Here is a 26,546-nt window from a genome sequence, read left to right on the forward strand (position 1 = left end):
AGGCCATTTCCAGGCCCGGCCCCTCAGGCCCTCCCCGTGTGACTCTTGTCCCTTCCCGCAGGTGCTGACTGGGTGTCCCTGCTATCCACAGGGGCCCTCATTTTCCCTAGCTTACTGGGGATACCCACATTGGGACTGGGAAGCCACTGAAGATGAGGTTTGTTGTTACAGCAGTTAGTGTAGCCCTAGGTTTGGTCCCTATGGTGTACACTGCCCCAGCCCTGAACTTCCCAGTTGAACTCAGCACCCTTGATCTCATTTCACTCTCTGGAGTAATTTGTTATTTATTTATTTATTTATTAAATCATAGCTGTATACATTAATGCGATCATGGGGCACCATACACTGGTTTTATATAACATTTGACATATTTTGATCACACTGGTTAACATAGCCTTCCTGGCATTTTCTTAGTTATTGTGTTAAGACATTTACATTCCACATTTAGTAAGTTTCACATGTACCCTTGTAAGATGCACCGCAGGTGTACTCCCACCAATCACCCTCCCTCTGCCCACCTCCCCCCTCCCTCCCCTCCCTCTCCCCCTTCCCCATATTCTTAGCTTATAACTGGGTTATGGCTTTCATATGAAAGCCATAAATTAGTTTAGTAGTAGGACTGAGTACATTGGATACTTTTTCTTCCATTCTTGAGATACTTTACTAAGAAGAATATGTTCCAGATCCATCCATGTAAACATGAAAGAGGTAAAGTCTCCATCTTTCTTTAAGGCTGCATAATATTCCATGGTGTACATATACAATTTATTAATCCATTCATGGATCGATGGGCACTTGGGTCTCTGGAGTAATTTGTATGAGGTCTGTCTCCTCCAGGAGACAGTGTCCTCCCTGAGGGTAGGGTGGTTTCTCTCATTTGCTACCAAAGACGTCAGCCTAACACAACACCCAGCACACATAAAGAGCCCCCAAAACACCTGCTGGATGACAGGCTGAAAGTGTGATGGTAAATCATCCCGAGACCCAGGACACCCCTTGGCCCTGTGGCAGCTGCCCGCAATGTGAAGCCAGAAGCCTGGTTTAGAGCTGAGCTCTGCCCACACAGGAGCTGAATATCTTAGGTCAATTCACATCTCTTCTCTAATCCTCAGTTCTCCTAATTTGTCTGCTGAAACAGAATATTCTCACTTCTCAGGGTTTTGGGGGGAAATAAAGGACAAAGACCTTACGGAATTGCCAAGCACGGTGTGTGGCTTGTGGGTGCTTGTGTAACAGTGATGGCAGGTACCCTAGAATGGATGAGGTGAGTGAGACCCCAGAAATGACCTGGGCCAGTGTTGACTCTGTCTACAGCAAACATGAGGGTGGTAAGGCAGATCTCACCAGGAGATGGTCAAAATAAGACCCGGACAGGGTTAGTGACTAGCTCAAATTAGCACAGCTGCTGAAAATCCTGGGGACTAAGGATTTAGTAGCAGGATAACCCTCCACCTTAACACCTCTCTCTCTGACCCCAGAGGCATGGGCTCTGGAGCCAAGTGGTACCTCACTGCTGACCACTTGGGCACTGTGGGCTCAGCCTTTACCATTTCTGAACATCAGCTTCCCCATTTTTTTTTCTTTTTTGAATTTTGCTTTCAATTGGCTTTCAATAGTCTTAGTTTGGAGTTTTCTTTTTTTAATTTTATTTTTTTTTCTTTTCTTTCTTTCTTTATTTATTTATTGAGACCAAGTCTTACTTTGTGGCCCTCAGTAGAGTGCTGTGGCATCATAGCTCACAGCAACCTCCAACTCTTGGGCTTAAGAGATTCTCTTGCCTCAGCCTCCCAAGTAGCTGGGACTACAGGTGCCTGCCACAATGCCCGGCTTTTTTTTTTTTTGTAGGGACGGGGTCACACTCTGGCTCTCGCTCAGGCTGGTCTTGAACCTCTGAGTTCAGGGCAATCCACTCACCGTGGCCTCCTAGAGTGCTAGGATTACAGGCGTGAGCCACCACACCCAGCCAGCTTCCCCATTTTATAAATGAGGAAGACAATATTCACGCCTCAAAGCTCCAGTGTAGATTAAGGGTCGGAATTTGTGAATGTGCCTCGCAGTCTCTGGCCAGGAGGAGGCCCTCACAAAGTAAATGAATAGCTTCCTTTTGTTCTTCGAGCTTTTTATGGCCTGGATGGCATTAAGTTGCTGAATGTCTCTGACCGAGTCTCCTTTTTCTCATATATACAGGATGCCCTGCCTGCCTCCCCAACCTGCTGTGACCATCAAAGCCATGTCCCTCAGCTTTGCCGACTACAAACAGGCTACATATGTGAGTTGTTAATAGCAACAACCACTAGTCGTTGTCATAATGATACCAGTAACGTGGGTTGGAAACGGCAGGCGTGACTAGAGTCGAGTCTGGTCACAGGATTAGAGTTGCTGGTAATACCCTGTTTCCCCGAAAATAAGACAGTGTCTTATTTTAAGGTGTGCTCCCACTTCTAGGTCTTATTTTCAGGGGACGTCTTATCCTTCCTGTAAGTAGGTCTTACTTTCGGAGGATGTCTTATTTTCGGGAAAACAGGGTAGCAGTGGCTGTGATAGAAGCAACAGCAGTGAGAGTGACCCACACACAACAGTGTCCCAGAAGTGGCAGTGGCAGTGGCTGGCATGTCATGGAGATGGCAGTTACATAAAGTGGCAGCCGTGACACACTGGTGTCAGAAGAGGTGATAGAAGCTGTCACTGTGCTCAAGTCACACTGGCCCTCTCTGCGGCACGGGGCCCATGGAACCTGGAAGGTGCTGCCACCCCCGTGCAGGTTGCATTGTAGTTGGACATGAGTCCACAGAGTTCCTATGAAGAGAGAAATCGGGCTGCAGATGGAAACGGAGAGTTCCTTGGTGCAGAGTAAGAATGGAGAAGTGCAGAAGAAAAGAGGGCTGAGGATGGGGTCTGGGGACCTTCCAAAGTTTGGGGGTCAAGAAGGTGAGAAGGAACCTGCACAGGCACTGAGGGGAGCCCCAGGAGGCAGGAGGGAAGCCGAGCACGCTGGCCTCCTTCCAGAAAGTAAGCTGAGGACACGGCCAAGGAAGATAAGATCTGAGAAATGACCACTGGATCTGTCTGTGTGTGCGACCGCGGCCCTGATGACAACTGCAGGGTGGAACTGGGAGGAGAGGGAAGCCACCAACGGGATGGAGACCATCGCTGTGGCTCCCAGAGGCCAGGGCCAGGGAGCAGCAGGTACAAACCTAGTCTCCACTCGTAGGGCCTTGGGAAGTGCAGTCTGACACGCAAAGCTTTTAAAATTTTATGAGGGCATCCAGAGGAATAGGAAGGGGAAAAACACAAGCTGGTGGAGACTGATTTATACACATCGCAGGACTACATAAACGGAGCCGAGGGTTCCCGGCACCCTGCAGAAGCCAGTGTGAGGTCAGTGGTGGGACAGCTGTGCCATCCAGGCGCAATGTCATCTTGCCAGACGGCTGCTCAGTCAGTGGATGGGTCTCATCTCCCCTGGATTACCGAGAGGAGGGGATAAAGTTACTGCCTTCTTTTTTGTTTTCTGTGTCAGCTGATGATGTATGCAGTTTTCAAATGCGTAAAACCATCTGATTAGCTTTCTGGGAATTGCTGTCCTCCTCACCCTGACTATCTGTAATATGACCGAGTTCTTCCCGGGATGTCCCTGGGGGGAAGAACACCCTTTTGATGTCAGGCTTGAGAAGCCTCACTCCACACTTACAAGCCAGGGAACGCTGGACAAATAACTGGAGTTTCCGAGAGCCCTCCTCATGTCCACCCTTACTCCAGCCGTTCTCTCAGCACCTCTTGCCCTGCAATTCGAGGCCTGAGAGCTTGTTGACAGCTGGTGGAAAGCTCCTTGAGGGGAGCACGGAAAAGTCACTGAATGCACAGTTGCTGAATATTGTTGCACCTTCCTGAGGTTGTTCCAGGCAGTAAAGAAGAGGTGAGGAAGTTCTCTGTCCATAGATTGTGAGAGGAAAGGCTCAGGCGTGTCTGTGAACTTGCCTGGATTCACCAGGGGCGGATCGCTTCTCTGGAAGCTTTAGGTTCCTGGTTTTGGTGATGGGGTCTCCACCAATAAATGATATATTTTTTGAGACAACAGTCTTGCAAGTTTGGGATCATCTTCATAGTGGAGGACAGGTCTCTCATACCGCTGGGGACCCACGCTCTGGGAATCAGGTGCTCCCCCCCACCCAGCATGGGTATGTTCTCAGCTGTATTCACTCATGCACATTTCTTCTTTTCTTTAATAATTTGAATTGTATTGTTGAGAGCCCAGCATGTGTGGGCACTGTCCTGTGGGATATACAGTGACGAGCAGTGTGGAGCGGGGGTTCTGTGGACACACTGCAGGAATCCTTAGCACTCTGGAGTTGAGAACTGAACCGCCTTGGTTCACATCCTGGCTCTGACCTTGAATCATGCAACCTTGGGCAAGTCACAGAACTTCTCTGTGCCTCAATTTCTAGATAAAATGGCATTTGGCCACTGGTTTGGGAGGGTTAAATAAGTTAATCACATAAAATGCTTTGAACAGTGCCTGGCACGTAGCATGTGCTCAGTATGTTCTTGCTATTCTTATAAATGTGAACATGGAAAAGACCTTGGCCTCACAGGGGTTATTCCCAGTGGGGAGACAGACAAGGAGCACCTCAACAACCAGTTACATAATACCTGGTAGCACCAACAGAGCAGGATACAGGAAAAGAATGAGACCGGGGGGTGCTGTTGGAGACACAGCGGTCAGGAGGGCTTCTCAGAGGAGGTGATAATTGAGCAAAGCAGTGAGTGACTTCTGATCAGACAGGATGGGGCTGTGTGGCTGCCAGGGGAACGAGTGGTCCTGGCAGAGGAACACCATATCAGGGTCACAGGCCTGGCAAGCAGGTACACAGTGGGAGGCACGCCTCCTTTTATTTCCTTCTCTACAGTCCTTTTCCCAAACTCTGGAGAGGACTGGTGCAAATGGACAGGACTTAGGAAAGGTGCATTATTCCCAGCCCACCTTGTCCTCCCCAAGTTCTTATTGTCTGGCCACCACCTCTACCTTCAACCTTCCCTAAACCTGAGGTCTCATCTTGGGCAGAGGGCAGGGTGGTGGTGGGCCAAGAGTCCAGGCCCTGGGGCTTCTGCTCAGCCTTGGGCTTCTCATCTGTGAAGCGAGGGGCTCGAGTTCTGGCAGCACGAAGTTCTGTGACTGATCTCTGGTCTGGTCCTGGGAACAGGCACAGAGTGAAACTCAAGAACAATTAGGGGATTCCATGAACCGCCCGTGGGCTCCTTGTGGCTCTCCTTCCACACAGCCTCTGGGACACGATGAAACAGTGAGGAGAGACCTCCAAGGCACCCTATCCCCTCCCACACAACCTGGCCAACTCACATGGACTGGGAATGGCTCTAGGCACCAGCTGGACCACAGAAAGCCTCATAGTAAAGGAAGCTCTCTGTGTTACAAGTGCTTGCTTTTCTCTCTTTTCTCTCTCTCTTCCTTTTTTTTTTTTTTTTTTTGTAGTTTTTGGCCGTGGTTGGGTTTGAACACTCCACCTTCAGTCTATGAGGCTGGCACACTACTCCTTTGAGCCACAGGCACCGCCCTGTTACAAGTGCTTTCTCAGCAGGTGAGGTGTGTCTGCTGGCAATCCTGGGGCCTCTCTGCTCTGTCTCTAGAGAAAAGGGCAAGGCTTCAAGGTCTTGCGTTTGAATCCCAGCTCTACCACTTAGTGTGATCCACCAGGAGTGGCATGTCCCCTCTTTGGGTCACAGTATTCCCATCTGAAATACAGGTACAAGGATAATACCCGCCTATCCTGCCTCAAGGAGTGGAGGGGTGGCTAACAATAAGAGTGACAATGTTGCTCGTATTTGCTGTAAGTGTGAACTTCAAAGGCCAGCCCGACCAGACAAAACTAATGCACAAAACAATTCTGGGCTCAGATGCCACAGGGCCCAGCCCAGCCCCACCATCTGCTGACTGTGTGTCTGACCTTGGGCAGGTCTCACATCTTTTCTCTGAGCCTAAATTTTAGTGTCTATAATATGGGCTCTTAGAATTGCCTTGAAGATTAACTGAGAAAAGCACAGGAAAGAGCTTCTTGGTGAGCTCTGAGAAGCCTCACGAAAAGAAGCTATGATTATTGTAGTAGTACCACGCAGTTGATGTAATGACAACTGACAACACCCAGAGTTAAGGGGCTGCTCCCTTTTTCACGGGATTCTCAGATGCTGCCTGTGCTATGTAGGAAATTTCCTTTGTTAGGAATTAGGCTCCAGGGAGGGTCTCAAGACTGGGAAGGTAGGAAGTTCTGTGTCCTGCTGGCTTTACTTGGGACACGTGACCCACCTTGCCCCTGCAGAGAAGCAGTGCGCCGTGCATGCAGCGGGAGCATGGAGGCAGGCAGGCGGCCTTCTCACACGGCCGCTTTGAGGGGAGGGAAGGTAGCACCTGGAGAGTTGAAAGGGAGGCACCTTTTTATTGTCAGTCAACAGACAACAGTGAGCAGTGGAGTTAGCCTGGGAGTTAGCTTTTTCTCAGACAGCTGGGAGACTGGCTCTCCAGGTCCCCTCCAGCATTGCTGAGGGCTGCTCCCCAGACCCTTCCTTTCCCGGCACTTCCAGCCTGCAGCAGTGTTCAGCAAAGTGGACTCCTACAGACAGAAACCGTTCTCAAGCACAGACACACAAGCTGAGCAGCTGGGCTTTAGGCAAGAACATGTGAAGGGCACGGGTGGGACAGTGTGGACTGTGCACTCAGGTCAGCTGCCCCACTGGCCTCGAGGAGAGTGCACTTTATACTATACAAAACCATGAAATAAAGCCTCGGCAGAAAGCTGCTGTGCATTGACCTCTGAAGTCAACCAGCTTAGTTTCAGGGAAAGGGCAAATTTAAACTCCATATATTTTATAATCTGTGGTTCCTCTCTTAAATCTGTCACTTTAACAAACATTTCATTGATATGTAACATACATAAGAAATCATAAGTTACAGCTGGAAGAAAACATTAAACCAGTGACCAGATAAAGAAACAGAACACTATCAGTACCCAGAAGAAAGCCCCTCTTCCCTCGGCATAAGCACTATCCTGACTTCTAAAGTTAATGTTTAGTTTTTACTGTTTTTAAACTTCACATAGGGCTGGTCATGGTGGCTCATGCCTGGGCACTTTGGGAGGCTAAAGTGGGAGGATCGCTTGAGGCCAGAAGTTTGAGATCAGCCTGGGCAACATAATGAGACCCAGCATTTACAAAAAATAATTTTACAAAATAGCCAGATGTGGTGGAGCACTCCCAGACTCCCAGCTATCAGAGGAGGGAGGACAGCCTGGGCCCAGGCTGCAGTGAACTATGATGACACCACTGTGCTCCAGTCTCGGTGACAGAGACTCTGTCCCTAAAAGTAAAATAAAATAAACTTCATAGTAATGGACTTATACAATGTGTATTCTTTTGTATTTGGCTTCTTAAAAAAACCCTCAATATTATAAAATGTTAGTAATTTTTTGCACACTATTGCGTATTGCTGAAGCTCATTTGTTCTCATTGCTATACCGTTTTCCGCTGTGAGAATACACGCAATCTATTTATCTATTCTGTACTATGGGAATTTGGTAGTTTCTATTCTCAGCTATCCTGAATAGTGATGTTAAGGGTATTCTTGTATGTTCTTTTGGTGAATATAGGTCAGGTTTTTTCCACCCAGTAGTTGGCTTTTGGGGCTCACATTTATTTATTTATTTATTTATTTTTGAGATTAAAGTCTCACTCTGCCGCCCTGAGTAGAGTGCTGTGGTTTCATCATAGCTCACAGCAACCTCAAACTCCTGGGTTGAAGAGCTCTTCTTGGCTCAGCCTCCTTAGTAGCTGGGACTACAGGCGGGCGCCACGATGCCTGGCTAGTTTTTCTATTTTTAGTAGAGATGGGGTCTCACTCCTCACTCTTGCTCAGGCTGGTCTCAAACTCCTGAGCTCAGGTGATTCGCCTGCCTTGGTCCCCCCAGAGTTTCAGGATTACAGGCGTGAGCCACTGTGCCCTGCCCCTTGGCTCAGAGTAAGTAGAATTTGCCAGTTTTCCGAAGCAGGTATGTCCTTTTGTGCCTCACCAGCAGTGAGTGAGAGTTCCAGCTGTGAAGGACGACATTTCCAGTAGGTTAAGTGCACAAACCGGGAGTAAAGTAGCTGGATGTAGAAGCAGGCACGGTGTGTCACTCATTCTGCAAAGAACTTGGGGCACCTCAATGCATGCCCCATGTCATGTGCTAAGGACACAGACATGGTTCACACAATGCTCCTGCCCTCAGGGGAACGGCCAGACAGAGCCCCAATCAACCAGAATGCTGGGTAGGAGAGGCTTAAAAGGAGATTAGGCAGCATGTGGATGGAAGGGAGGCTCCAGCCTCTGTCTTCTCATCCCACCGCTGTTCTCATTAAGCTTCCTGTATAATGACGTAGAACTTAAAAGTGCATCTCCAAGGATGAGAAATACTCAAAACATCCTCAAGAGAAAATCAGCTCCTATAGTCCCTGCCTCACCCCAAGGTTATAGATTTGCCACTCGCCAAGGGAATTCCCCAGGAGAGGGCCATAGGGGAGGAAGACTGAGTTTCATAGCCTGAGCCCCACCTAGACATGGAGGGTGAGCCTGGTGGGTGCAAATAGCCTCTGGCAGCCCACTCGCCCTATCCCAACCTGAGAAGCCCAGAATCACCATCCACTTCTCCCTGGAGTCACCATAAAGCACAGCCTGTAGTTGGTCACTATGTGAGCACTGAGCAAGCTGTGGGATGCTGTTCTGAGCAGAGCGAAGCGCAGACATTTCCAAGTTCAACAGCCTTTAAATGCCTGGCAGTGAGTGCCCTGGGAATGCCCGGCCTGACCCCACCACCCCCTCCTTCCACATTGAGAGAAAAGCTCCTTGTTAAGGAGAGGAGCTGGTGAGGCTGCCTCTATGTCTGGCTCAAGGACCAGGTGCTCTGCTCAGCAGCAAACCAGAGCTGTCCTGGAACCAACCCTGTTCAGTCTTTGTCACCCTGTCCATCACCCGGGCTTGGCTGCAGGGCCCAAGGTGGCCTGAGACAGAGTTCACTCCTCATTTATTTTCAACATCCCCTCTGGGGAGGCTGGATTGAAAGTCTCTTTGAATGACAGTGCCAGAAAGCCCTTGGGTGATCCTATGGCTGACGGGGTGAGTGGGACCCATAAGGCAGAAATTTTCAGAGGTCCCATGCTGGGGAAGAGGGGCGAGGATGGAGATGGCCCAGGTCCTGTGCCCCCTGCAGAGCTTCTAGGCCTGTTACCTGTGCCCGTGTTTGCCTTCCTCCCAGGCCTGCTTAACCCCCCGTCACCAGCAAAGGGGGAAAAAGCTCCTTATGTGCCTTGGCCCCAGATGGCAGGACTCATTCCAGCAATGGCTGTTGGGGGCACATTGCCCAGCACTGGGCTGCACAGGCGCATGTTGTGATCTCTGGCCCCTAAACCACAGGCTGTCCCTGCCTCTGTCAAGTGTGATCGCTCCTGGCCCCGCAGGCCCCTCCAAACAAGCTATCTTTATGAAATGCAATGACTGCCCTTCATATATTAAAATAACACCTCCCCAAGAAGGACCTCACGTCAGGGCTGCTGCACAAAGGGACATTCACAGGCTGGCAAATGAAAGCCGGTAGAGCCTTGGCCCAGGGCCCAAAGGGAAGAAATGATGGGGCGCTGGAGGCTCTGGGGTTACAGAGAGAAGTGTGGGTTAATGGAGGCAGGGATGGGGGCTGTGGAGGCTCAAAGCTAACAAAGAAACTCTGGGTTCAACTGAACCATGCGGTTCACTCTGCCCTGATAGAGCAGGCCAGGGCTCCCTCTGAGTGTGACCTTGAGCATGGTTCTTTCTATCTGGGCTCTAATGCCGTGGTCCACACTATCTAAACTTCCTTGGGGAATACAAGCAGGGACCCTGGTGGGGAGGTGGGGATGGAAGAGGTCTCAGATGCCAGGATCTGCTTCCCAAAGATACTGTAGTGAGAGTGGGCTTAGAGTCCCACCCTATGAGTCCACTAAAATCAGGTAGGCTTGTGGTCCTAGGCTTGGGATCCTGCCCACTGGCTGAGTTCACCTGCTCTGAGATGGCTCACCTCTCAGCCTCAGGAATGCAGTTGAGACTCAGATAGACCTGGATTCAGATCCTGGTACTGCCACTTTTTAGAGGAGAAACTCCCTCTCTATTGGCATTAGATTCTTCATCTGAGAATTGGGGATTGTGGCAACTCATTTAGAAAAGACTTGTCATGAAGATTAAACAAGCTAGTGCCTATCAAAGCAGCATACAGTAGGTATTCAATGCTAGTTTTATTTTCTCATACCCTACCATGCATCAGGATGTTAAAAGCAAAAACTGAGATATTTCACTCAGCTCCCAGAGCTACTAATCTAATCAGCGAGGTTGAAAAGAAAATTAACATACACACACACACACTAAGTGAAATTTCTAAGGCATCAGAACAATATATGCTGTGCCCTGCTATGTGCTGGGCCCTGTTCTCGGTACTTGGGGTATTCAGCATACAGCAGACCCAGGCCCTGCCTCCTGGATCTCACAGTGTATTGCATGTGAAGGGGTAAGACATACAATAAGCAAAACACCCAACAAGTGAATTATATAACATGTTAGATAGTGGGAAATGCTGCAGAAAAGGAGAAAGTAGAGCAGGAACAGGGGCCCAGTGAGCAGAGCACGAGGGCTGCAGTTTTAACAGAGTGACCAACGGAGTGGTCATTGAAAAGGTGACCCTGAATTGAGGACACACAGGAGATGGAGGAGGTGGCCATGTTGCATCCTGAGGAAAGCGTGTTCAGGGCCTAAGAAACAGCCAGAGTAAAGGCCCTAAGATAAGACGAAGCCTGGCCCATCCGAGAAACAGCAAAGAAGCCAGTGTGGCTAGAGCGGCAGGTCAGAGGTGTGTCTAGAGAAGAGGCTGTTCCGCAGGCAGAGTCCCCTGCAGGGTGGCTGGCAGGGTAGACAGTTTTTGATGGAAATTTTGGTAAAAAGGTCCTTTAGGCAAGGTGGGCCCACCATATCTCAAGTCTCACATTTACTATTTTTCTTCCCAAGCACAAACCTTACTCATCCCAGCTCAGTTTCCTCCCTGCCCTTCACCCATACAACACACATGTGCATGCACACACACACACACCTGCATATGCATACACACGTGCACACACATCTGGCCTGCTTGTCTGTCCAGCGGGAGCAGGAACCTAATGCACCAGCTGCTGGGGCCAACTTACCCTGCCTCTCTGAGCCCGTCTGTATTCTTAAGATGGGGCTGACCATGACTTCTTCACAGCAGGGGTTACTGGTAAGGGTTAAACTAACACATCTCACAAAACGGATCATCCTATACAAACAGGAGTGTCCGATATTGGCCTGATATGAGAAAAACATAACTGAAATGTACTTTTATTCTGTGGGAGTTTTCCTTCAGTATCTCCACTGTCCCAATTCATTGGATAGCCACTTCCTCCAAGACACAGTGGGCTGACATTTGGGACATGCTCAGAACGTTTCTGCTGAGTGAATGGATGAATTAGCAAATGTAGGAAAGGAAGAATCCACGTACAGAAGCAGGTTGTCTTGGACCCCAGGCCAGGTCATCCTGGTGAGGAATGCAGAGGGGGAAACTTGCCACTTCGGGGGCTATGACAGCACTGGAGCCCTGAGCCCCGCTAATGATGGACCGAAAAACAGGAACAACAGCCTGTTTGGGCTGCCCCCAATCTTTGAGCCCATACTGCTCTGGCTGTCCTCTGATAAAAGCCACTGCCCTCTCACTTAGGTGCCATTAGGACTAATGATGTGTGATTAGACCTGCTCTGAGCCTCCCACTTGACTGACCTCAGGATGGCAGAGGTTCACCCTGGAGGCAGGGAAAGCACACACAGAGAAAGGACGGACGTGGGGAGCTGAGGCTCAGCTTAGGGCGTGAAGGGAAGTCAGGGAGACACCGGGCAGCATTGTCAGGAGCAAGCTGGGTATTCTCTGCCTTCGAGGGGACTTGTCTGAAGCCAGAAAGGACCTTGTTGGTAATATAGACTCTCACTCCCTCATCTACAACTTTGAAATCCAGGAAGCTCTTGAGTACCACAGGTCTTTGGGAACTTGAACTGAACCAACCTACATGAGGCCATGTATAGTTTTGATCTATCCCACTTTTTGTGACTATTCATGTTTTGCCACACAAATGTTTATGTATCTAATTACAGGTGCTGCTCCAAGCTCCACCTAGCCATTAAATAATGTGTGGATATGTACCATTTTACCTTCTAGCAGCTAGAACATTCTCAATTCTGAAATAAATGTGGCTTCAAAGGTTTGGGACAAGGGCTTGGGGATCTACTTTACTCAGTTGCAGAGGTCTTTACATTGCATGCTCCTTCATTGACTCCCTCATTCATCAGACAAGTCTTCACTGCCTTCACCATCTACGTGTATCCCTCTGCTGTTGGAGAAGGCCCCGGTCACCCACTTATTCATCAGCAAGTGCCCACTGAGCCTTGCTGGATGGTGTGACCCTGAACTGGGCCCAGAAGGGCTTGTCTTGTACATCCCTCTGTCTCTGTACTCGCTCACTCCTGCTCCAGGCCGGGGTTTCTGTGTGCACAGGTCAGAGTCTTCTTCTGTTTGCTGCCCCCCAGAGCTGGGCATGCATATGAGTCTCAGCAAGTCAAGCACCCCCAAGGACCTCCTACAGGCACGGAGAAGCCCCTCCACGTTCTCTAAGGTGCACACGCACACCTGGAGCAGCAGGCCACCCAGAGTGGGACCTGGGGAATCACAGACCTATAGGGCAAGGACCTGCCAGCCTTTTGGTTCAGACCCTTACAAACAACCCTTTCCCAATAACCAATGCCCTGCCAAGGCCACCTGGACACTACTGAGACCTACTCCGTTACAAACAAGGATCCTCAGCTGATTTCCTGGAACTCCACCCATGAATGGTGGGAGCAGCCAGAGAAGCAATTTATTCTGATGGGTGGGAGGAGAGCTGGGGGGGGGGGACTTTCTGATGGAGGTAGTGTTAGAACATTTTGAAGAAAGAAAGATGAGATAACCCTTCTGTGTTTGTGTCGTGGTCGGGGGTGTGGATAGATACAGCATTCCAAGGGAAGTGCTTAGGGACGATGATGAGACCTGGTGGTGGTGACAGGGTGATGCCATGCGGGAGAAGGCCTGCTGCCCGGCTGCTGGCAGTGCTGTCAGAATGCAACCTTCAACTGTGGGTTCCTTCCAGGCTCACCTCAGCTGTAGGGCTATCTGTTTAAGGTCCAACCTTCCATGAGTGACCCACATCCAGTGAGATCTGTATCCAATGATGGATCAAGGAAGTAGGTAAAGGCCCAGCCAGCTATTTCAGAGCCAAAGTTCCCCACGGGAAAGCACTCAAACCTGTAGCTCAGCTTGACTTCTCCCTCTGCCCAATCTGCTTCCTCTTCTCACCCCCAAGGGTCTCCCTAATAACCATGCACAGGAAACAACCTAAAGTCTGCTTCCAGAGAGCTCACCTGTGACATTGGGGAGGCTCAGAAGAGGAGGCATGTTGGAGACAGGGCTGGAGAGGCAGGCAAAGGCCTCCATGCCCTTCAAATGACAGTCCCCGGCAGCCTACGGTGATCCTCTGTCTCCAAAAGAGGTGGTGCTAATCCAGGGCTGGCCTGCGCCCACAGGAACTCAGGGCAGGGTGCTACCAGCAGGCATGAGCCGGGCGTGTGACACTTGCAGACTTGCTCTCGTACATTTTTTACACCTGTTACTTAGTGGGACCAAGCACCACAAAATGCCACCTGTAGGTTTATAATTTCTTATTCTTAACAGATGAAGAAACTGAACGCTGGACAGGTTCAGTAATTGCCCCAGTCATGCAGCTAGAAGGTGGCAGCACCCAGCAAGTGTGACACCAAGGACAAAGGCCTGTATATTTTCCCCAAGGCAGCTCCCAGGCCTCCACAGACCAAAAGCACTACACCTCTGAGGGCCAAACCTGCTTTTAAAAGTCTGTGTTCTCTAAAGGGAGGAAGTACAAAACTAGTTTTCTTTCCTTGGTGCTAACAACTCAGATAACGGCCAGGCCTCAGGGCTTTGTGCCTGACCGAAGGCTGAGGCCCAGGGTGTGTGGGATTTGGGGTTCAGTCTGAGACCATGGGAGAGCATTTTTTTGTCTAGAGAAAATTAACTAACCATGACACTCCTGAAGCCATTCTGCTCTCTCAATCCAAACACCATCTTTTAAGAGGGAAGAAAGCAGAAAGGGATAGGAGGGGGCGCCAAGGAGTAAGGAGACAGATTTGAAGGGTTTCTATTCAACCTTTTATGCATCATCAAAACCCTCCGTCATTAGGATAGCTGTGCCCGTCTGTCCCATAACATTTACAGACAATCATAAAAGGGAGGGTAATGACTGCAATTACAACTGAAGGACTGGTTTAATGAATATTAAACAGCTTTGAACATCAAAGTATTGGCTAAAGTGGAAACCCAATATCTCTCCTCTCAGCCTCTTCCGCCCTGCGAAAGGGCAAGACAGATGGCCTGCCCTTCTGCAGGGCTGTCAGGAACAATTTGCATGAGTTACCAAGTGGCACTTTGAGCAAGTCCTTCTGCTTGAAAGCCGGCCCAAGAAATAAAGGGATCTGCCATTATCTCCTCTGCAGCAATGTGCACGGGGGAAGAGCCCGTCTGACAGAGGAAACATGGAGCCCATGAGAGGCAGACAGGAGCTCCCCTCCTTGGGAGTCTGCTTGGGTAGGACGGAGGGGACACGATCTCGCTCTAGCAGCACAGCTCAGCAGCAGCCCTTCCCAGCCCCTCGCCTGATTCTATCTGCACACAAGTGCTCTGCCTGTAGGCCTGGCTACCATGCGACAGCTTCCACCATCCTGACTTCATTCATTTATCAGATATTTAGAGAGCCAAACAATAATTACCCCTGTATTCTAGCAGCTCATTCATGGTCTAGCTGGGGCAGGGAATCTGTGGCCTTCTGATTTCAAGATTCTTCTTTAAAAAATTTTTTTTTCTTTTTTTAAGTACAAAATAAGGCAAGAAAAGCTTCATCTTTCTCTGTTGCACCCCTTTTAATAAAAGGATTTGTTCCATAAAATTTGGATTCAGTCAAAGGCTGCACTTAAGGACCTAGAAGGCCACACATGGCTTTACGACCACCGGGTCCCCATCCAACACCAGCAGGTAATGCCAACACAGATGGAACGCCACTGTGGGGCGGCCTCACGGGAAGAGTGGTTCAGGCCAAAGGAGCAGCATGTTAAGATAGGAAGGTGTGCACCCTCAAAGAAGCCAGGGTCTGGTTAGGGAGACAGATGTGTCTGCGGGACAAGAGCCATGTGAAAATTCAGGATGAGAGGCAACTGGGACTCCCTGACAATCATGGAAGGCTTCCCAGAGGAGGTGACCCTGGAAAACTGTGTATGGAAGAGAGAGACGCTGATTTGTGGGGCAAGGAGGCACAGAACACCCTAGTAATAGGCAGGCACTCGCCCCGCTATAGCCTCTTCCTCTGGATCTTGTCTCCCACTCTCCGGTCCACACCCCAGCACAACCTTCACCCGGCTGGTTCCCCTGGCTGCCCTAGCATCTGTTGCTCCTGAACTGCTGAACAACTCCCACCACACCTCCTGCAAGCTGTGCCTTCCCTGGTTGGCCCTCACTAGTCTTCACTGAGAGTTTACTGGAGCACAGGTGCCCTTCTTATGCACCTGCTCATGGGATCCTTGGAATTTCTCAGCCTTCAGATGACTGAAGAGGCTTCCAGTCCTTCCTTCTCCAGAAACCAGGCTTTTAGGTACATGCCTGTCTAGTAAACCAGGTTATGGGGCATAGAATACAGGCTTATAAAATGTTGTTATAAACAGGCAGCCTCCGTGTACCAGAGTGACTGCCAAGCAGGGGGGCAGATGAAGTCTGGAGAAGAACTGAGGCCCCTCCACAGAAAGAGGTCCTGTGTCCTTAGCAGACGTTCTACATCCTCCGCTGCTCTACACTCCAAGGCCAACAGCACTCCCTGTGACCCTGCAGGTTGTATAGCACATCTGTCACCTGTGGCTGCTGAGTATCTGAAATGTAGCTACAGAGACTGAGGCTTTGGTTTAGCTTTAATCAATTCAAATTTAAATAGCTAGGTGTAGCCAAGGCTACCATAACAGACTGCACCAGTCCAGCCACAAGTTCATACTGGTCGCTCAAACAGGACAGATGTTTTCATGCCTCTGGGATTTGGCTACACCTCAAGATTCACCTCCTTGAAGGTGCCTTTCCCAGGCTGAATGAGATGCCTTCTCCTGTACCCCACAATCCTGCTTCCTCTGGTCACAACACCCACTGTGGGTAGTGTGGCCTATTTATGTGTCGCTTTCTAGACAGTGATGTCTGTAGGTGTGCATCCAATGCCGGGGGGGCTTCAGCACACTCCTGTGCCTAGGCGCTCCTGCATAAGCCTACATGTGGGGTCCCTTCATCCCCATTATCTGGGGTCTTCAGCACACCCCTATGCCTAGGGACTCCTGCACCCCTGTGCCTGGGGGCTTCTGCATACTTTATGCCTAGGGCAGTGGTTCTCAACCTTCCTAAAGCCTCCTAATGCTGCGACCCTTTAATACAGTTCCTTATGTCATGGTAACCCCCAAACCATAAAATTATTTTCATTGCTACTTCATGACTGTAATTTTGCTGCTGTTATGAATCATAAATATCTGATATGCAGGATGTATTTTCATTGTTACAAAGGGGTCGCGACCCACAGGTTGAGAACCGTTGGTCTAGGGGCTTGTGCACACCCTCTGTCCCTGCCTTTGCAGACACCCAGCTGAGCCTCAGGGTCTTGGTGACCCAGCTGCCAAGCAGTAAGAAAAACAGTTGAAATCATTTCTCAGGTAGGGGCTCCATGGAGGTTGGGGGAGCTCTGTCTGCATCATGGCTGTGTCCCTGGTGCCCAGCACAGAGCCAGGCACAGAGATAAGGAATGGATTCTGTGAGGAGAGAGCATTGGGAACTGCCTGGGAGGGAGTCAAGAGCTGAGACTCCAGAAGGCAGAGGGAAAGTAAAGCCATCCGGGCTAGGGGCCTTAGAGCCTGTGATGGGGGTGGGTCTGCAGGCAGGTGGAGAGAGCTCCCTCTCCAAATCCCCCAGGGTTGCAATGTGTCTCATTACCATAAAGGAGAACGGCTGCTAAATCCTGCATTAAGCTGAAAACTTAACACCCAGTAAATATTTATTGATCACCTGTAACTCTGATTAACCCCCTTAACCCCCAGAGTGGCAGAGACTGGGCCAGGCCAGGCTACAGGATCTTCCTGCCTCCCCTGGTCAGGTGGGGTCAGGTCAATCTCCTGCCTCTGCCTCCTGCTCTGGGCACTCTCCCTTGCCCATACCTGCTGAGCACACCTCTGTGTGCTGAATCCACAACTCAGCTCCCTTATAGAGCCCACTCTAGGGAAGAAGAGAGACGGGCACCTTCCCCCGAACCTCACATGAGCATAACATTGCTTGAAATCTGCAGAAGTGGGGACAGGATGTTTACAGAGTGGAAACGAGGGAAGGCTTCCTCCAGGAGAAGGGGTCTGAATCTAACCTTGAAAGACAAGTGGGATGAATGCAGTAATGGGTCAAGGTCCAGGAGGTCATTAAAAGATCAGAACAGGTAAGAACGGCCGGGATGTGGAACACACAGGGTGTGGAGGAGCATGCAGGTTAGGAAGCAGACAGGGGAGACAAAGAGTATAGGTTGGTTCTGCAGGTGAAGATACCTGTATCGTGAGTTCTGTCCCATTCTGGGGCAACTCTTACTGGAGCAAATCCCCAGCCCTGGCTGAAAACCACATTACTGCTTTACAGCAGCGGCACAAACTTGCCCAAGGCCATAGCACAGGCTTGTGGCAGAGCTGGATGGGAAGCCAGGTTTCCTGAGGCCCAGCTCTGAGAGCTTGCTGCTGCCATGCCCCCCCGTAGCACTGCTAAAGGACCCGTGAAAGAAAAGCAGTGACACTACATCGTGTGGTGCCTACCGTGTCCTGGCCACAGGCTCGCAGCTTTGTGTGGCTCATGAAAGAAACACATGTAACTCATTTAATCTTGATAATCTTATGAGGTAGATACTGTTATTTTCCCCCATTTCACAGATGAGGAAATTTAGGCTCAGAGAGGTTAAGGAACTTGTCAAAAGTCAACAGCCAGCACATGTTAGAGTTGGTTCAACCCAGGCCATCTTGCCCCTGGCTCCAAGCTCCTAGCCATGGCGAGATTGTGCCTTTCTAAGAACTGGGGATTCTGAGCGCAGTCTTGAGCTGGCCTTCCTTCCCATCTGCTCAGCTCTACTCTCCCTGGTAGAGTGTCAGGACACCAGGGCTCCATCAAACCTCCCCAAGGGAGGTTCCCCAAGTCCAGACCAGCTCTGCTGCAGCCCCACTCAGTAGCAGCCTGGTTGGGGGCTGTCAGCTGGCTGTCAACCACACCACAGGGAAAGCGGAATTTCTCTACAGCTTCCCCTGCAGTTCAAAGAAACAGGGGCCCAGAATGTTGGCTAGGATGGCCTGTATCATGACAGGTCCAGGAACCTTAAAAGCAAATGACAGCTTAATAATGCAGCAAAGAAAACACAAGTCTCTTGGCCTGGCTCGTGAGGGCAGCCAGGAGCTCAGCAGAGGGACCGGCCAGCACCAATCGCTTGTGTTGTTGGTCCCTCTCTGGCCTGCCCAGTTTCAGCTAGTTCCCAGGACATTGATGGTCCAGCCCTTGGGGTAGACTTAGAAGTCTCCTTCCTACAGGACGGGCAGCCCGGAAGAGCACCAGCCGGGGGCTGGTGTGTGTAGGGGGTGAGAGGCAAGTCTGGCTCTAATAATGCACATGTTCCAGGCACAGAAGTGCAGCTATTCGGCCGGAATGCTATAACCTCCAGCAGCTGGGGCTGCCGGGTCCAGCCTGCCTTGGCAAATACACTTTCATGCTTATTAGAAACACTTTCTTTCATGACCAGGGATTTGTTCATTTGTTGGGCTGGGCTACTAACATGGCTTTTTACAAGGGAGTCTTATGGTCACAGGATTTGCTTTTCTAGCTCTCCTCAAACCACTGACTAAAGTAGATATTAAACCAAGAACAGGTGGGCCCACCTCTGTTAAAGAAGACTTCTGAGAATAAGAATTAACATAATATCGAAAATTATTTGTTGAGTACCAAGGCTGTGTCCTACACCCACCAGGCACCTTTCACATTCCCGATGAGGAAACTGAGGCTCAGACATGAATCAGGGCCTAAGGTAACCTTGGGAAATACAGAAGGGAGCTGGGATTTGAACCTGATCTGTATGATGTTTTGGGGCTGGTGTTTTCCTACTAATACCGTGTCAGGAGGGAGAAGCTGGTTCCCCAAAGGACAGGATAGCAGGCCCCTGGAGACACGAGGGAAGCAGAGGAAGGAATCCTTATTCTAGAAACCGGCTTGGTAGGAAACTTTCACGATGTTTTTTGTTTGACCTGCTTCTCTTCTGGTAATAACTGACTGAAAGAAATAAACTGTGAGGGTTCTTCTGGCAATACATTCAAGGAACTCCAGGATTCACCAGAGGCAAAATGTCTTAGAACTCACCTGGTAAGGCAAACTGGGGCCCCTGGGTGTGGGTGTGATGAGGAAAGAGGAACTAATTAAAGGTTTTGCCTCTTCGACCCATCCAAATTTTGTGGGTTTCTTTAACCTTTCCTGTTAAAAGTAACCTGAGAAACATTCTCTCCCATCAAACTGTGGAAACTTGGGAATGATCTAAATGTACTCTGTAGGCTTTAGAAATGATAGCACGGATATGTATTTACTGGAGGGGAAAGATGTTCCTAATATATGGTAAACTGCATAAAGGAGGTTTCTGCAGACTAGGTATAACGATCCCATTCTTACAACTATGTATTCATCTATACGCACATATAAAGAGAGAGGCAGATTTGCAAAGGAAAATGTCTAGGAGAATAGATATCAAATGTTAACAGTGGTTGTCCCACCAGAGAGTGCAATTAAAACATTTTTGGTTTTTGCCTTTTATAGTGATGACATGCTACATAATAATACACACTAGTCTAGTTTGTTTTTTTAAAGGAGAAAAAGAGAAAAAATGTTGCAATGAGATGGTTGATTGGGCGAACTCAGAGCAGTGGTGAAGTCCTCTGAGCCTCAGCCTCCTCATCTGTAACTGGGCTTCCTCCTCCCACCTCTAGAGTCCCTACGAGGATCACGTCATCACAGGGGAGGACCTGGGCACGAGCACTCAGTCTGCACGGGCTCCTGTTCTCTGCCGCTCCCTTCTCTCATTTCCCCTTCCCTCCTGCATCCTGTCTGCAGTTCTTTTTCCTTCATGCCTCTCTGGCCCATTCTTCAGCCCAGGCACACGAGTCCCATCAGGGCCCCATTTGGGTGGCAGCAGGGTGTGCAGGGGCTCAGATCCTCATGTCACATGCGCAGACCTTGTGGGGACAGGGCAGTCCCCGCATTCTGGAGCCCCTGCCCCTTGTGGTCCTTTTCCAGTTCCAGCTACACGAGGAGACTGTTTCTCCAACAGTGCTGTCTGAACTGCGGTTTCCAGCGACGGAGCAGGCTTACTTAACTCCCTGAGCTGCAGTGCCTGAATCTAGGTCGGCGGGAGGGGCTGGATGTTCAGGAAGGTCTGTCTGGCTTCTTTCGCCTCCCCTTCTGCCCCTGACTTCCAACTCTCAGTCTTCCTCCAAGGGGCCTGTGCACCTGCTGTCCCTTCTGCTTGGCGTCTCTTAATGATAACTGACATCCGTATTCTAATTCTCACTTTGACCGTATGAGGTAAGTACTCTTATAACTGTCACAGGTGAGGAAACTGAGGTTTAGAGAGGTTAAGTAACCTGCCCGAGGTCAAATGCTAGAGCTAGACAATAACTGCAACCTATCCTCTAGAATGGACTTCCCTAAAGCATGGCCTCCTCAGAAGGCCCTTCCTGACTCCCCAGTCTGGATCGGGGACCCCTCCTCCAGCCCCACAGCTCTGTCTGCCCCGGACAGTCTGGTCATTATTGCAGTCAGTAACCAGCAAGGCTCTAGGATGGCCATGGGGAGTAGCAATTACCTTGTCACTTAGAGGGTATGAGGATGAGTTAGTGACCCTCAGCCGCAAAGCCAGCAGGGCACCTGCTCTGGGAAGATGGCCCCCTAGTCCAGGAGTCCAGGAGTACTCCTGAAGCCCAAAGCCCTGAATAAAGGAGTGTAGTAGTGAGAGCAGGCAGGAGTGTTTTGTGAGAGCTGGGCCAAGCCCTTTCTCTCTCTGAGCCATCTTCTTGTCCACAAAACAAAGATAAAAATACCTGTCTCATATGGCATAGAGCATGCTTTTACCATCACGTCCATTCTCTCCTTTTTCCATAGAAATAAAAGCCCTCATTGTCAGCCCACACATGGCACCCCAGAAGAGAGCCCATCTCCCTGCCTCCCTCTCACTTAAGTGTGGCTGAGAGACCAGCTGCAGCCAATGGGATGTGAGCATTGTGAGCTGCAGCCAATGGGATGTGAGCAGAACCGCGGGTGCAATCAGGCTCTGCCCTTCTGCTTCCCCAGGCCTGGAATGCCCACAGCAGGAGTGCTGAGCCACCTTGGATGGAAGACAGAGCCCAGTGATGGTGGGGAAGTGAAAGGAGCTTGATCCCTCACAGCTTCTGGGGCACAGTGCCAGCCCCAGCCGGGACTTATACATGAGGGCAAATATAAATGTCTAATACAAAGCCACTCTACCCTTAGATTGAATCCACATTGCTTCTGAGAGCCTTATAGAGTCATTGTTGACAATTTAATGAGGTAAGGATGCCCTACCTGGGTGGCATTCTGTTGGTTAAATTCATTGTCTCCCCTGGGGTGACTCTTGCAGACCCACTCTGCTTAGGCCATAAGAGAGACACCACACCCTCCAGGACACATCTCTGCAGAAGGTGGGCTGGTACTGGTCACAGGTCAAAGAATCCTCAAGTCACTGAAGCTGCTGGACTCACTTGGGACAATGCACCATCAGTTCTATGGGCAAACAGCCATTCTGCAAACACCACCTACAGATGGACAAAGCTTCAGACATGGGTCTCATGTGGTCCCTGCCTGAGCAGGAGCTCACGGGCTCATATGATGGCCCTGTGTTCCCTCCAAAGCCACAGCTTCAGAGGGCAGCCCTGTGCCCTCTATCCTCGTCTTATCTCTGTCCTTCCCCGTCCACCCAGATCGGTTTATGATTTGCAGGGCCCAGTGCAAAATGAAAATGAGGTGCCCCTGTGCTCATAAATTATTTAGAATTTTAAAATAGTGACAGAAGAGCATTAAAATAACCACAGGGCTTTGGTGACAGGCAGGTGTCACCCTGTGAAGCTAGCCCTGCCTCTTTCCCATGCACGTCAGCAGACACAGAGCAAACGTTCACTGGAGCAAGTGGAATCTGTGTGGATCACACCACACCCCAGCACTGCAGCTTCATCATCAACGCAGTTGGGCTGGATATGGTTTTGTTTTTCTTTTTCCCAGGCCCAATTCTTTTTTTTTGGAGAGACACAGTCTCACTTTACTGCCCTCGGTAGAGGGCCGTGGCGTCACACAGCTCACAGCAACCTCCAGCTCTTGGGCTTACGTGATTCTCTTGCCTCACCTCCTGAGCATCTGGGACTACAGGCGCCCGCCACAACGCCCGGCTATTTTTTTGTTGCAGTTTGGCCGGGGCTGGGTTTGAACCCACCACCCTCGGCATATGGGGCTGGCACCCTACTCACTGAGCCACAGGCACCGCCCAGGCCCAATTCTTTACATCTCTTGGAGGAAGGGGCCAAGGAAGGAGCAGGGGTCAGAGGCCAGAGGTCACATAGAAAACAAACTTCCCTGAATGAGTGGGCCATGGAAAGCAACAGGCATTTCTGAGGCGTTCTCCTTGTTTCTTGCCACAAGATATAAACTAATCTATTTAGTTAGAAAAACATGGTTTATTGCAATCTAAGTAATTTGTATTTCTTTTTCTACCACAAGATGTAAACTAATCTAGTTAGCTAGAGCAGGCTGGTTTAACTGAATTCAGAGTAATTACCTCCAAAGCAAAGCGATGTGTGTGTTTTTTTGGTTTGCCCAGCCCTTTTTTTTTTTCCCCCCTTTCCAGTATTCAAAGGTTGAGACTCATATGTACTTACGATTAAATAAAACCCAGCCATCTTTTGGTTTTGGTTTAGCAGGGGCCTCGGCCTCTCTGGAGGGTCTTTAGCCTTCATCACCACCACCTGGGATTTCCCGAAAATGTGCTGGAGGTGGCATGGAAAATCCAGTATGTACTCTGGTGGAAAAACAATTTGTAACAACACTGCCTGGAGCAGTGGAGTTTTAACTCATTGAGAAAGTATTTACTGTATGCAGGGAGGGCTTAGGAGGGCAGCCTAAAGGCTGGGGAGGCACTGGGTGGTGTCTCTGTCACTTTTGGCTGGCCCCTCCGTGTGCCCAGCCCTGCACAATTGGGAAAACTCCATTCTCAGGCCCACCGTGTCCCAGAAGCGGTCAGGGAAACATCTCCCATTCCCGCACAGTGACTATCCCCATGGGACAGGGTTGATAGAGGCTGAGAGGGAAGAAATTCCTTGTTCAGGACCACTGTCCTAGGAAGCAGCACAGGGCTGTCCCACAGCACTGCTAATCCAGAATCCTCATGTCTTCCCCAGGTTACTACTGCCAGAGTCTCCAGACAGCTCTGACCAGGAAAGGCTCTTCCTCACTCCACCTGTTTCCCCACCAGGCCCAGCTCCACCTCTGCTCCTGGATAGCCCTGCAGACATCTGGAGAAAGTGACATTGTCCTTGCAAGCTTCTCAAACTCTCCATGCCTGGCCCAGCTCTGGCTCACTAGAACCCCCCTCTTTAGACTGGATCCACTCTTTTCAGGGCATGCCTGAACACTGCTGAGGGTGTAGCCTTTCATCTAAACTGTCTGGGACTGGGGAACGATTTGGCTAGAACAAGCCAATATGGTTCCTGGTGGTTATCCTGCTGGAAGAGGGCTACTTGGGAGTGACCCAAGTGTGTTCTGCACCATTAGGAATGAGACGATTTCTAGTGGTAGAGAAGCACCAAATTCATTCTGGCAAATCCAGCTGTTTGCTTACCTAGCCTCTATTCTGCCCTATGTCTTTAGATAGGGAGTCTACCTTTCCCCACCTGAGTCTCATAGATAACTCTCTGCATGGCTGCTTTTTGTCCCTTGAGGCCCCAGCACAGAGCCAGGACAGGAATACACACAGTGGTTAGCACCCCATGGATATGAACCCCTCGCACAGCAGTCTTGGGGCTCCTACTTCTCTTCTCCCTTCTTTTCCTTCTTGCTCAAGCTGCCAATCACCTGACTTCAAGAGAGAAGCTGCCATGTGGTTTTTTACTGAAAATATCAGGAAAAGAGCAATGAACAAGAAAATAAAGAATCTTATGGACAGGAGGGGAAAGATCTATCTGTCTTCACAGAAAAATAACATTTCTTTTTTTAATCTTCATATCAACTCTAACAAGGGGTATCATTGTTGCCTTTTTATAGATGAGGAAACTTAGTCATTTGATTAATATGCCCAAGTTCAGCAGCTGAGTCAATGGCAGAGCCAGGCTGGAGCCCAGTCCTACCTGACTGCCCACCGAATGTCTTTTATAAACCCTGTGGTTGCCTGCCCACAAGAGGTGCTGGAACTGCTGACTCTTTGAGGGCTTCTAGATTCTTTGCAGATTTCTGGTATCCCAAACACACTACATGGCAATTGGAAATGGGGGCAAATCATCTACCTTTGAAACAAACTGTGGCACTTGGCAGGTGAAGCTGTGAGTCCCGACCCCTGCCTGTGTCCCAGAAGGCCAAAGATCACAAACGCCTTCCTTTGCAGTTGCCTTGGTAAAATGACCCCTGGCCCAGCTCTCCGACAGCCAGAACTAGCCCCAGGAATGCAAGCGTGAGGCAGACACCACAGCGGCAGGAAGAGGGGGGTCTGACCTGAAACCTCTCACAAACACAAATGTTTTTCTTAGGGAGTTTCCTCCCCCTTTGCTTTTTCTCTCAGGCTCTCGCTCCCATCCTGGTGACCTGGACAGATGTTGCATTGTGGGAGGACCAGGGTCCTCCTTGGGGACAGTGCAGGAGCTGGGTGCAACGTGAGGGGCTGCTGGAATGAAGGAAGGAAGGGCCCGGAGCCAGCTCGTTTGCCTGTGGGCAGCTTTAGCAGCAGTGTGCAATTGGATAATTGAAATCAGGGGTGAGTTGCTGGTACACAAGGAGCGGGCTTCCAATACAAATAGAGAAAGCTAGTCCGGCACCCGCCGGCCCTCTCTCCTGCCACTGCCAAATCTTCCAGAGTGTCTGGACCAGCCCCCTCCATAGAGAGAAAGAGAGTGTCCATTGGCACTGTTAAGAAAGCCTGAGTCAGCAGAATCTGAACCGAGCCTCGGTGGGAGCACAGAGATGGGAGTTTTCCTCCCTGGGAGGGCTGGGGAGTGGGGGGCACAGAGCTTGCCTGGGCCCGTCATTCGGGCACTGCCTGGGCCTGATCACACCAGGCTCCAGGCTGAATACTGGTGGGTGATGGTGAATCAGCATGGTCCTCTGTGTCCAGTGCGGTGGTTAGACAAGGTCCCTGCCCTCCAGAAACTCAGTCATAGGGAAGGTAGACACGAAAGCAGCGTGCTTCAGGACTGTGAGACAAATGCCAGAAGGCAGATATGTGTAGCAGGGGAAGGGGCATCTGGGAGTGTGAGGAGGGGCAGGCAGGGCCTATTCTCTGGTGCATTCCAAGTGTGTGGACCAGTGCCTGGCACACGAGAATGAGGCAACTGGGGAGAGGTGTTCCAGGCAGATGGGGCATTGCATGAGTCGACTTCATTCATTCCAGGAGCCCCTTACTTTGCACCCAGCTCCTGCACTGCCCCGCAAAGTGGGGAGGTACAGAACAGGGGATAACCTGTGCTGAAAACCAGAAGCACCTTCCTAGAATGTGGCCTCAGGAGGCCAAGGAAGGGAGAAAGAGGGTACACACTCTTCTCAGGCCCCTGCTGTTGGAAACACCTTGCTAAAGTTCACAGTCTATCAGTGATGGAGTCTGAAGTCAGAGGCACGGGGGCCTGCATCTGTGCGTACACTCCCTTTCCAGGCCTGCACTGGGTCATGCACACACCTGTGCAGTTATAAGCTACCTCGCTCAGTCCCCTTCCACAGCAGACTCCTTCCTCACCCATTTGACAGATGAGTAAAGTAAACCTCCAATAGGAAAGACAGAGATACTTGTAAGGGGTCAGGCAGGGATTCAAAGCCAGGTGATTTAGGACATCCGTGCTTTGCACAGTGGGGTGGTAATAAAGGCCAGGTCTTTGTGTCCAGCTGTTCAGACAGAACCTGAACTCCCTGGCTCCTGTAGAGTGGGGACGGGTGGAGCGTGTCCTGTCCATCACAGTCTCCTGTGACAGGGCATCAGGGGGCTGCTACACCCTGGGCCAGATCTTGAGAGCTGAACATGTGGGGTGAGCCCTGCCCCCCAGACAGTGAC

The 26,546-nt window shown here is 50.3% G+C and overlaps 1 protein-coding gene across 8 annotated transcripts in view; it reads right to left on the minus strand.

Annotated features, from left to right (window-relative positions):
* The window catches only part of TRABD2B (TraB domain containing 2B), a 254,575-nt gene that overhangs the window by 149,954 nt on the left and 78,075 nt on the right, over nt 1-26,546 (minus strand). The gene's annotated exons all lie outside the window — the stretch shown is intronic.

This window comes from Nycticebus coucang, chromosome 22 (assembly GCF_027406575.1).
Source record: "Nycticebus coucang isolate mNycCou1 chromosome 22, mNycCou1.pri, whole genome shotgun sequence".
Taxonomy (NCBI): Eukaryota; Metazoa; Chordata; class Mammalia; order Primates; family Lorisidae; genus Nycticebus; species Nycticebus coucang.